We start from the raw sequence: 11,566 nt of genomic DNA, 5'->3' as shown, positions 1-11,566 counted from the left end.
AGCAGAGGAAAGGTTATAAGACCAAAACTGACAAAATCAACGGCCCTTGAATAATTAATTTGCATAACAAATTTCATTTGTAACTGATTAATAGATTTTGATATTTGCTATGGAGCAAGCATTTTATGAGCTGACTGACCCACATGGACATTATTTGTCCATGCCTAGCAATGGTCCAAAAGTACTAAAGACATCTGACAAACATACTATTCGGTCAATTACAACTGTACACCTAAATTATTGTGAATAACAAAAGATGTGTTTAAGTTTTTATCTAAGTGACTCTTTCAATCACAAAAAGTGTAACTGACCCAGCATCATGCTTGTCCAAAGAGCTGCATGAGGCAAGAAGTAGGCAGCCACTGAGGAGATGAATGTCTCGCTGTAGTATACATTAGGATCCCCTTTTTGGTCGAGGGGGGCAGAGCATATGACCTCCATGAAATGTTTGTCAAAAGGCGTTTGACTGAAGGTGTCCTAAAATGTGAAATTTTACATGATGTTTGCATGAGTGATTCTAACCAATTTAGCAAAAGACATTACTTCAAGACCTATGTAAAGTTTTTACTGTGTACCTCAAGGTCCTCAGAAACAATGTTGCTGTCATCAACAGCTGATTCCCCAATGGAGGTTAATAAAGTCTGGATGTTGTTGAAGTGCTTCTCAACGTTTTCAGAGCTGCATCGGCTTGAGAAGACGACAGTGCAACTGGTGAGCATTTCATCAAACTCAACAAGGGAACTCGCTGTGGTCAAAAGTCCAAAAACATGCATGGCCAGCTTGTAGTTCTTGGGTGCACTGAGACAGAAATAACAATAAGAATATTGTCATAAAACCTTATGAATACGTTGTTGCCATTAATACAGTTATCTGCTTGATGGAAAAAAAAAATACTTTGAAAAAACTGCTTTTTGCACAGGGATTTAGCATTTTTCATTATATGGCTTAGACAACGGTGGAGAATAGGTCGACTGAAGTCTTCATCAGTGCCTTTCCCTGTCAGTATTCGATAACTTTGGAGCAAGGCATTGAGGTTGGTTTGGCAGAAGACGAGTGAGATGGCATTCATGAGGACCATCGATCCATCACATATAATCATGAGTGGGGTGATGTTTTTGTGTCCATATTGCTTGGCATGATCTGTCTGGAAAGCACTGAGAAAACACATAATAGATGAGGTAGTGTGGTCACAGGTCACATACGAAGCTGCTGGAAAAGGGAAAGAACCCTTATTTGTGTTTCTGACCACCAGTTCGTATATGTAAAATGGACCTGTGCTGTGTTTACTTTTCTTCACAATGCTTCCTGTTGCATTGAGATATGCTATGTCGTCTTTACATCTTTGGTGGAATATGTCAATGCTTTTCTTTGACCAAAGCATCACACCCTTTGGATGAAGAATCACTTTCTGGATAACCTCATTCGGTTCATCTTTTTTTTCTTCTACCATCATCTGGAGACTGAGAGTTTCATTCTTATGTTTCCTGTCTTTCATTCTTTGTCTCCAGGAAATGGATTTCAGAACACCTGTTGATGGTGCCTCATCTCGACAGCCAGACTCAAACACAGATTCCTTCAGGTTTTCCATTTCCGTAAGATAGAGTGCCCTTGGTAGTGTTGTTTGCAATTGCTGACTTATTTCCTTTTGGGCATCAGCTCTTACAGGTCGCCTTTGCAGCTCTATTTTACTGTGCACTACCATGTCCCCTCTGAAGGACACCTGTGCTTTAAGCGAGTTCTCACTGTGAACAACAACTTCTACTGGGTGTTACACCCCGTCTAGGGAAAAAGGGATAACATGAACGAGTCAACGATGTGCGAGGAATTAGAACACAAGTTATTTATTTCCTCAATTTGGGACATATGATTCAGGAGCTGACAAAGCCAAAATAACAAACAAAACAACCTTAATATTTAAACCTCTTTCCTAAACCTTAACCCAAAAGAAAAGAAAAATACAATCGATAAACCTATCTCCCTAACCAAAAACAGAGATTAAACAGTTTACAACAAAGAAAAGACTGGCGTCAAACTCCCTACTTTCCCAAAAATAAACCAGTATTTACAATACAACCAGGCAAACAAACTGTAAGGGCAGTCCAAATCAGTGTCAATAAAACAGGCAAAGGGGTCAAATGTGCCAACAGGGCCAATGAGATATTTAGGTACAAAACACCTTCAAATCAAACAAACAAACAAACAAACGGTACTCACAGTCTCAAAACTCTTAACCCTCAAAATACTCTTTTCACACACAAATACTCTTTACACTCGAACAACAAGCTCTCTCTTTCTCTCTGCTCAAACACAAAACCCACTCCTTGCTTCTCTCCCGAGGAAGTGATGACGTGTCTTTTTTTTTTATAAACACGCTGCACCAATCAGGATCGAGCAGCAATCATCGTGCAGGAACCAATCAGATGACGTTCCAATCATCCTGCAGGAATCCAACAGATGACGTTCCTAGACAGACGCAGTGAGAGACTGACAAAACAACAGAGAGATAGCAAAATACAAACCAAAGGGTCGTAACACTGGGCAGTCAGTGAACAGGCAATAGCCAGAGCATTTAAAAACAGGTGAGTTTCTGGTTGATCCTTGTTTTTTAACCCTGTGGCCTGTAAAAGCAAAACTACAATGTGGATGGATTGTGCGGATGCCTGAAGAGATAATGTTAGTCCACTGCAATCCCTTGAAGTGATCCTTTTTTAGTTTTTTCCTTAGTTTTTTCCAGGCATCACGAGGAATAAAAAAAAAGGAAGGTGGTGCAGGAACCTTTTCTGTGAAGAATTTATCTTCTTTGTCAAGACTGACTTCATCGTCAGTATCACTCCAACTGTCCATGTCTTCCCCCTTGAGATTTTTCTTCTGGACCTACAAGAGAATAAATATTAATAATAGAAAGCCAAATAATTTCTAATTTTAAATAATTCAGTTTGTGTTTCGACACCTGTGCTAGTTTCTAAAACAGCATACTGGTGGTATAGATAGAAGTAAATGTGTAGAAGTTTAGATGTAAGTAATATCATCTCATCCCTTACATCTTTCTCCTGCTTGTCAATTTTCATTTCTTGTGCAGTGTCTACTGTTACAACTGTCTTCTGTTTTATTAAGTCCTTCTCCCTCATATGTTCTTTTCGTCTTGTGTAAATGTAAATGATGTCAGGTCTTGTGTAACTTCTTCCTCATTTGCACCTTCACTCTCTGGTGCATCCTCCTTTCCATGTTGTTCGGTTTGGACCTTTTTCACATTTTCATCTTTGTATGCCCTTTTCCGTTGATATCTATTTGGAGATGTGTTTGGTACACCCAAAACTGTGCAGAGTTCTGTCCAGAGCTTGTGGTCTTGCAGAAGGCATTCCCCTGTTTTCTGCACAGATAATGAGTTCTGAAGCTCTTGGATGTGTTTGAAAATGTCATCAAAGGATATATATGTTTTTTTCTGGACTGTAAAAGTAAAAATATATTTTTATTTATTTATTGTTTGTTTTGTTTTGTTTTTGTTTGAGAAGTGTGTTTTACATACATATGTTCTACTATACAAGAGTAATGGAAATCCAAGCTTTCAATTTAATGTAATGTAAAATTAATAAAAAAACAAAAAACAAATTTATACTACAGTCCTTACCTTTCCAAATGCAATTGAAATAAAACATGCAATTAATGTTTTTCTTCACTTGAGTACTTATCTTGTGCTGAGTGCTGACTGTCCTGTTTAATATTGCTCTGTACATACTGTATACATAACAAACTGTACATATGTTGCTATACTCTGCAAAGTACACGTAGCATACTTTGCATAATGACAATACACTTGAATGTAATCTATTAGTCCATAATCTGTAGTTATCATATTCTCATGAAACAAATAATACTAATCATATTAATTATTAAAGAAGCATTAAACGTTACTCAAAAGCAAGCACAACACAGTCGCATATATTTGAAATAAGCAAAAACAAACTCACCGTTTTTGTCGTCCCTTAGACATTTTTAGTGTATGATCAAGCCAGTTTCATTCAATAACAATTAGGCCAAACTGGCCTTATGTTTTAACACTTATATTTTTTATCAAATTTAAATGTGAAAAGACACATTTCAAAATGAATAGTATTCGTATCTCCAAACACAAAGTGAAAAATTAGGCGGAGTTGTCGTGTAAATAACACTGTTTGTCAATTAAGCAAAGCTACAGTAAGATAGGCTAATTGCTCTGTGCAAGCGAAAATACACGTGCTTAAGTCATGTATTGCACAAGATGGCATGTGTCACGAATCTGGTCCATGCTCTCCCGGTTAACCACCACCAGAGGTCACCCGTTCACCACATTGACTTTCACTCACAACACACTAGACTCAATTTCCCACAATGCATTGCACAGATCACAGCTGTCACCATTCACACATCACACTCACCTGATCATCATTTCACAATCACCACCATTCACTATTTAAGCCTGGGACTTGCTCTTGCTCAGGGCCGAGTATTGACCTGTGTTTAGTGCTCACCTAGCGCTAGCTGCTTTACTGTGCCTTTCCGTGTTTCTGTTTTGTTCCTGTAATTGTTGCATTTATCACTCACCTAGCGATAGCACTTTACAGAGCCATTTTCTTAGCCTTAGTCTTGCCTTGTTTTCCTGCCGTGTCTGACCCTGCCCGTGTTTCCTGGATTTACCCTTAGCCTCTGCCGTTTGGACTCTGTTCGCTCCCCGTTTGGACTATTCCTCTCGTCTCTGGATTATCTCTCTGCCTTGCCCCTTTGGATACTGTTCACTGATCGTCGACCCACGCTTGCTCCACGGATTGCTGTGTCTTGCCCTTGCCACACCTGTTTGCCCCTGTCTGACCCTGCCTGTTTTCTGACCATGTTTAGTAATAAAGCTTTGCATATGGATCCGCACGTCTCACGTCTCGTCAGCCCCGTAACAGCATGAATGATCACTGTGTGTTTGTCAAAAACACCTTAATAAGTGAATGTTTTGTACATGCTATTGGATGGGTGATAATTATGTTTGCCTATAGTTTAATTCCACATTTATTTATTAATTAGTAAAATAGTCTAATAAACGCTTTAAGGTTTATGGATAGGCTTTATTCCAACATAAAACAAGGATATATATATATATATATATATATATATATATATATATATATATATATATATATATATGTACCTGATAAGACTGCTGCATTTTCTGAAATCTTGATATGGGAAATAAAAAAAAAAAATCAACAATTACTCATTAATCAATGTATTAATGAGTAATTGTTGAATTCTTTTTTTATTTCCCATATCAAGATTTCAGAAAATGCAGCAGTTAACCAACAATAAAGTAACGACAAGAATGCAAGGATGCCTGTTGTTGCTTTGGTAGTTGTCACATCCACTGATACTCTGAGCTCTGGATCAGCTGCTGTCCATGGTTCTGAAGCTCCACAGCTTCACATCATCATTCCAACTCAAAGAATGACATCAGACCTGCTGCTTCCTTGTAAGTTAGATTCCTTAACCTGATCACTCTCTGGTGATTTTCGATGTAGTTGAGATCCTGTTTTGCATAAATATGCACTGTTATCTCTGTGTTTTTGTGCAGCAAAGTCACAAGTCAAAAGTCAAGACTAAAGACACTAAACACTCTTAACAGGGACTAAAAAAAACAATCTTCTATTTTTTTTTTTTTTTTGCTCTTTATCTACATTGTTACAATAGAAACAGTAAGAATGTCGCACACCATGCATAGGCAATACATAAGATAAGAGTAAAGGAGAAATACCAAAGTGTTAAGCCAAACATAAAACATAAAAACAGTCACGATCTAAACTTGTTTGCCATCTCAAAGCCAGCCAAACATATAAAATCTGAGATCAGTAAAAATTAACAACAACAAAATGTATAAATTTCTGAGAGAGACAGGTACAGATACACAGATAATAATAACACATACTCAACAAACTGGGAAACAATGATTCATAACATATATCGTGGGTAGCTGGAAACAGAGAAACCTGAAGAATGGTATGTGCCTTTTTCCTTGAGAAACAGGCCTCTCCATATGTTGAACTTCTGTTTTCTCCTCTCTGGTTCAATGTGACTGTCTAGGTCACAGAGGTTATTGAGGCCTTTCGACTATGTGACCTACGTCTACTCAGAACATTTAGGTGGTTTTCTAGGGCTGTACATAAACAAAATAGCTGAATATGGTCTTAATTTCTCTCCGTTCTCTCTCTGAGAAACTCATTGTCTGTGTGTTTTGGGAAGAGTACCTGATAAGAGTAATGTAATGCCAAGCCAGCAGAGGGAGCCCTCACCCGAGTACTGACTGCACGCTCCCTCTGCTGCTTCTACAGTCACTTCCTGTTTGGGATTATTTAAGATGAAACCATGTGCTTCCTCTTCGCGAAGTATTGCCAGTTACCTGTCTTACTGAGCGTTATTCTGATTTTTCTGATTGTTTTCACGTGTATGATTCTGCCTCGTTTTCTGACCATCGATTTCACGGATTACCCTATTTGGATTGTTTGCTTGTGTGGACTGAATTCACGGTTTGACATTATTGCCTGGCTTCTCACTTTCTATTTACGGATTATCCCCTGGACTGTTGAACGATTGGACTGCTCTTTTGGTTTTGACCCACTGCCTGATTACACGTGTATGTTTGTTGCTGTTTGTAATAAACTTCCGCACATGGATTCTAACGCCGCCTCAGCGTCTATGTTACAGAATACTTCGCCTACCATGGATCCAGCGGAGGTTTCCAACTTGCAAGCAGCATTCGCTTACCAAAGTGAACTATTGAAGAGTTATCAAGAGCAGCTCACTAAACTACAATCAGTCAACGAACACCTGACGCACTACGTACGATCCCTTCCACCTCCCATGCCATCAGTGGTAAGCTTCGCTCTTCCTAATAAGTTTGATGGAACTGCTGAGCAATGCAAGGGTTTTGTTCGTCAAGTGAGACTGTATTTTGATCATCAAAGGGATCGATTCGAGTCAGAGGAAAAGAGATGTGCTTTTCTAATGACTTTGCTCATGGGAAGAGCCCTCGACTGGGCTTCAGCTGTATGGGATACCGATCCTCTATTCAAGACATCTGTCGATTGTTTTTTACAACAAATTCATGAGGTCTTCGAATATCCCGCAGGGGGCAGGGATATTTTGACTCAAATTATTCATGCTAAGCAAGGTAACCGAACTGCAGCTGATTATGCTATTGAGTTTTGTACTCTGGCAGCCCAGAGCGGGTGGAATGATGTGGCGCTCAAAGCCATCTTTTACAACAGTCTCAATGTCGATCTGCAAACAGAGCTCGCCTGTCGTCGAGAGAACTCATCGTTTTCAGAACTCGTTAATCTCACCATTAAGATAGACAATCTCATGAGGCAGACACCAAGGCAACGTATTAAATCAAGTGGTCATCGCAATTCCCCGATCTGCATTCCAACAATGGAACAATCATCTGTTGAACCCATGCAACTTAATGCTTCACGACTGTCTGAGGAAGAACGAACAAGACGTCGACAAAATCATCTGTGTTTTTACTGCGGTGAACCAGGCCATCGTAGTGTGGGATGTCCACTCAAGGTCAAACCTTCATCAGGGGTAAATATCCACAACTTCTCTGTTCTAAAAAATAATTGACTTACCTTACCTGTTACCATAAGAACTGATACTCTGTCTCTTGATCTGACAGCGATGATTGATTCTGGAGCCACATTGAATCTCATCAATAAGGACATCATCAAGAAATATAACAACCCAACCATGCATTCCACCCATCCAGATCAAAGCTATCAACGACTCTCTCATCGATCATGGTATCCACTGCCAGACAAAAACATTAAAACTGCAAGTTGGTCTGTTTCACCAAGAAAATATCACCTTGTATGTGGTAGACTCACCCAAATACGAAGTCATCCTAGGATTTCCCTGGCTCTCCATCCACGATCCGTCCATTTCCTGGTTTCAAGGGGAACTAATTCGCTGGTCACCATTCTGTGAGAAGAACTGTTTTTCCAGCCTGTTACAACCCTGTCTCACCACAAGCATTGAGAGCCCTGAGACACAGGTAAAAATAACCATCCCCAGTCATTATCAAGATTTATCTGAAGTTTTTAGCAAAACCAAAGCCACGCAACTCCCTCCACATCGTCCTTGGGACTGTGCGATTGATCTGCTTCCCAACGCCATGCCTAAGAAACTCTGTTGGACAGAAGAGGCAAGTCATGCTTTCGTCACTCTCAAGTCAAGCTTCACCTCAGCCCCTATCCTTAAACACCCTGACCCCGATTTACCATTTATTGTGGAAGTGGATGCCTCAGATTGCGGGATAGGAGCTATTCTCTCCCAACGGCATGGCCAACCAGGCAAGCTTCATCCATGTGCCTTCTACTCCAGGAAACTCACTAGTGCAGAGAGGAATTACGACGTGGGAAATAAGGAATTGTTATCCATGAAAGCCGCCATCGAGGAGTGGCAACACTGGCTGGAGGGTGCTCGCCATCCTTTCCAAGTTATCACTGATCAAAAGAACCTTGAATACATCAAAGGAGCCAAAAGACTTAACCCTCGTCTAGCTCGATGGGCCCTCTTTTTCACTCGTTTCAATTTCACAGTCACTTATAGACCAGGAAGCAAAAACAGTAAGGCAGACGCTCTCTCCCGCAAGCATGATCCTCCTATGGACAATCTCAAACCTGAACCCATCCTACCACCCACTGTCATTCTGGCTCCAGTCTCATGGGACATCATGGACGAAATTCATCGCCGGCACGAACAAGATCCACCACCACCACAATGTCCCCCAAACAAACATTATGTACCCCAAGAGATGCGTCGCCAAGTATTACAATGGGTTCATACCTCCCTCAGTGCTGGTCATCCAGGTATATCACGCACCCTACACCTGTTAAAAAATTCATTCTGGTGGCCATCTATGACCAAGGACACAACCGATTTCGTTAAATCATGCCAGGTCTGCGCCCAATCCAAGACCCCTAAGGAATTAGCCTCAGGCCTACTCCAACCATTACCTATTCCACAACGACCCTGGTCTCATCTTTCCATTGACTTTGTCACTGACCTGCCACCTTCCAATGAATTCACAACCATTCTAGTAATCATTGACCGTTTCTCCAAGTCATGTCGTTTAATCCCTTTAAAAGGATTACCCACAGCCATGGAAACGGCCTTAACTCTCTTTAATCACGTCTTCCGTATCTATGGTTTACCTTTAGACATTGTCAGTGACAGAGGAACTCAATTCACCTCTCAAGTCTGGAAAGCCTTCTGCAAACAGCTGGACATTAACGTCAGCCTCACCTCAGGATATCATCCTCAGAGCAATGGTCAGGTGGAGAGACTAAATCAGGAGATCGGCCGATACCTACGTACTTATTGTAGTCGCGAACAACATAGGTGGTCAGAGTTTCTCCCCTGGGCCGAATATGCCCAAAACTCACTCACTCATGCATCTACAGGCCTCACCCCCTTCCAGTGCGTCCTGGGGTTTCAGCCCCCCCATGTTCCCGTGGTCAGGTGAACCTTCCTCGGTTCCGGCTGTCGACGACTGGATTAAGCGTAGTGAGAGGGTGTGGGACAGTGCTCATGTGCGTCTCCAGCGGGCTGTACGGGATCAGGAGATCCAAGCCTACAGACGCCGCCGTCCACACCCTCCCTACCAACCTGGACAGCGGGTCTGGCTCTCTACGAGGGACATCAAGCTGTGGCTGCCCAGCAGGAAGCTCAGCCCAAGGTATGTAGGTCCTTTCAAGATTCTTAAAAGAATTAATGAAGTAACCTACCAGCTTGAGCTTCCTGCTAACTACCGTATCTCTCCCTCTTTCCATGTGTCCCTCCTCAAACCGGTCCACCCGGAGGCTGACCCTGGCCAGCTGGCCCCAGAACCACCGCCACCCCTGGATGTAGACGGCATGCCCGCCTATCAGGTAAAGGAGTTACTGGACTCTCGGCATAGAGGGGGTCAGCTCCAATATTTGGTGGACTGGGAGGGCTATGGACCTGAGGAGAGGTCATGGGTGGCCGCCAACGACATTCTGGATCCATCTCTCACCGAGGAGTTCCATCGAGCCAGACCCGACCGTCCAGCACCACGACCACGGGGACGTCCTCGCCGAGCTCCAGGAGTCGCTCCTAGAGGGAGAGGTTCTGTAATGCCAAGCCAGCAGAGGGAGCCCTCACCCGAGTACTGACTGCACGCTCCCTCTGCTGCTTCTACAGTCACTTCCTGTTTGGGATTATTTAAGATGAAACCATGTGCTTCCTCTTCGCGAAGTATTGCCAGTTACCTGTCTTACTGAGCGTTATTCTGATTTTTCTGATTGTTTTCACGTGTATGATTCTGCCTCGTTTTCTGACCATCGATTTCACGGATTACCCTATTTGGATTGTTTGCTTGTGTGGACTGAATTCACGGTTTGACATTATTGCCTGGCTTCTCACTTTCTATTTACGGATTATCCCCTGGACTGTTGAACGATTGGACTCTTTTGGTTTTGGTTTTGACCCACTGCCTGATTACACGTGTATGTTTGTTGCTGTTTGTAATAAACTTCCGCACATGGATTCTAACGCCGCCTCAGCGTCTATGTTACAAGTAATAGCATAGCTACCTGACCTTTAGGGAAATAAGTGTTTCTGTATTTATGTGTTTTGCTATCTGTCGGTGCAGGATCAGAAAATGGCGTATGGAGGTTTTTCCACCACCCTGGTGTCTGGGTGGCAGATATAAGTCTAGGGAGAGACATGTTGAATGTGAAAAATTATTTTCTTCAGTGAATTTTTCTTCAATTAATTTTTATCTATGACTCCTGGACTTTATTCATCATACCCGTTCCTTGCGTATAAGTCTAAATCTAAAAAGTCTACAACAAAGACAACTAGTGATTGAAAAGCAAAAATGGATGGAATGGGGACAAAGGGCGACAGATATCTATTGAAATGTTGGAACAAAAATCTGTTTTATTATGTTTAATCGATTTTTAAAATATGTGATACAGTGAGGTAATAGCATTTGTCATGATTTTGGTATGCAATTATTAACAAAGGATACAGTAAAACAACATGAGAATCATCACAGTGGTACTTGGGGAGATGCAGAACAAGAATCATGACTTTGCAAGAATCATGACTATGCAATTATTAAAAAATGATTAAACATTTACCACTGTGGTACTGGGAGATGCATAACAAGAATTTGCAGAAACTATTTATTTTATTTTTTCTTTATGAATTTTTTCAAAACAAAAACATTTTACAAACACATTTGAAATGTTTTATTGAAAATGTAATACATTACAGTGTTAATTTTGGCAGGCATTTTTGATTTAGTCTTAGTCTTTATCTTGAGACGAAAATGGTTAATAGTCTTAGTCACATTTTAGTCATTTGAGTCTTTCATAGTTTTAGTCTAGTTTTAGTCGACGAAAAGTCATTGCACTTTTGTCAACTTTTAATCATTACTTTTAGTCAAACTGCAGTTACCAACATTTATTTTGGTAGCTATTTTATATGTAGTATTCAAACAAAAATAGTCATTAATTATTCT

Source organism: Barbus barbus, assembly GCF_936440315.1.
Source record: "Barbus barbus genome assembly, chromosome: 9".
NCBI classification, from domain to species: Eukaryota; Metazoa; Chordata; class Actinopteri; order Cypriniformes; family Cyprinidae; genus Barbus; species Barbus barbus.
Note: the sequence above shows the minus strand (reverse complement) of the source record.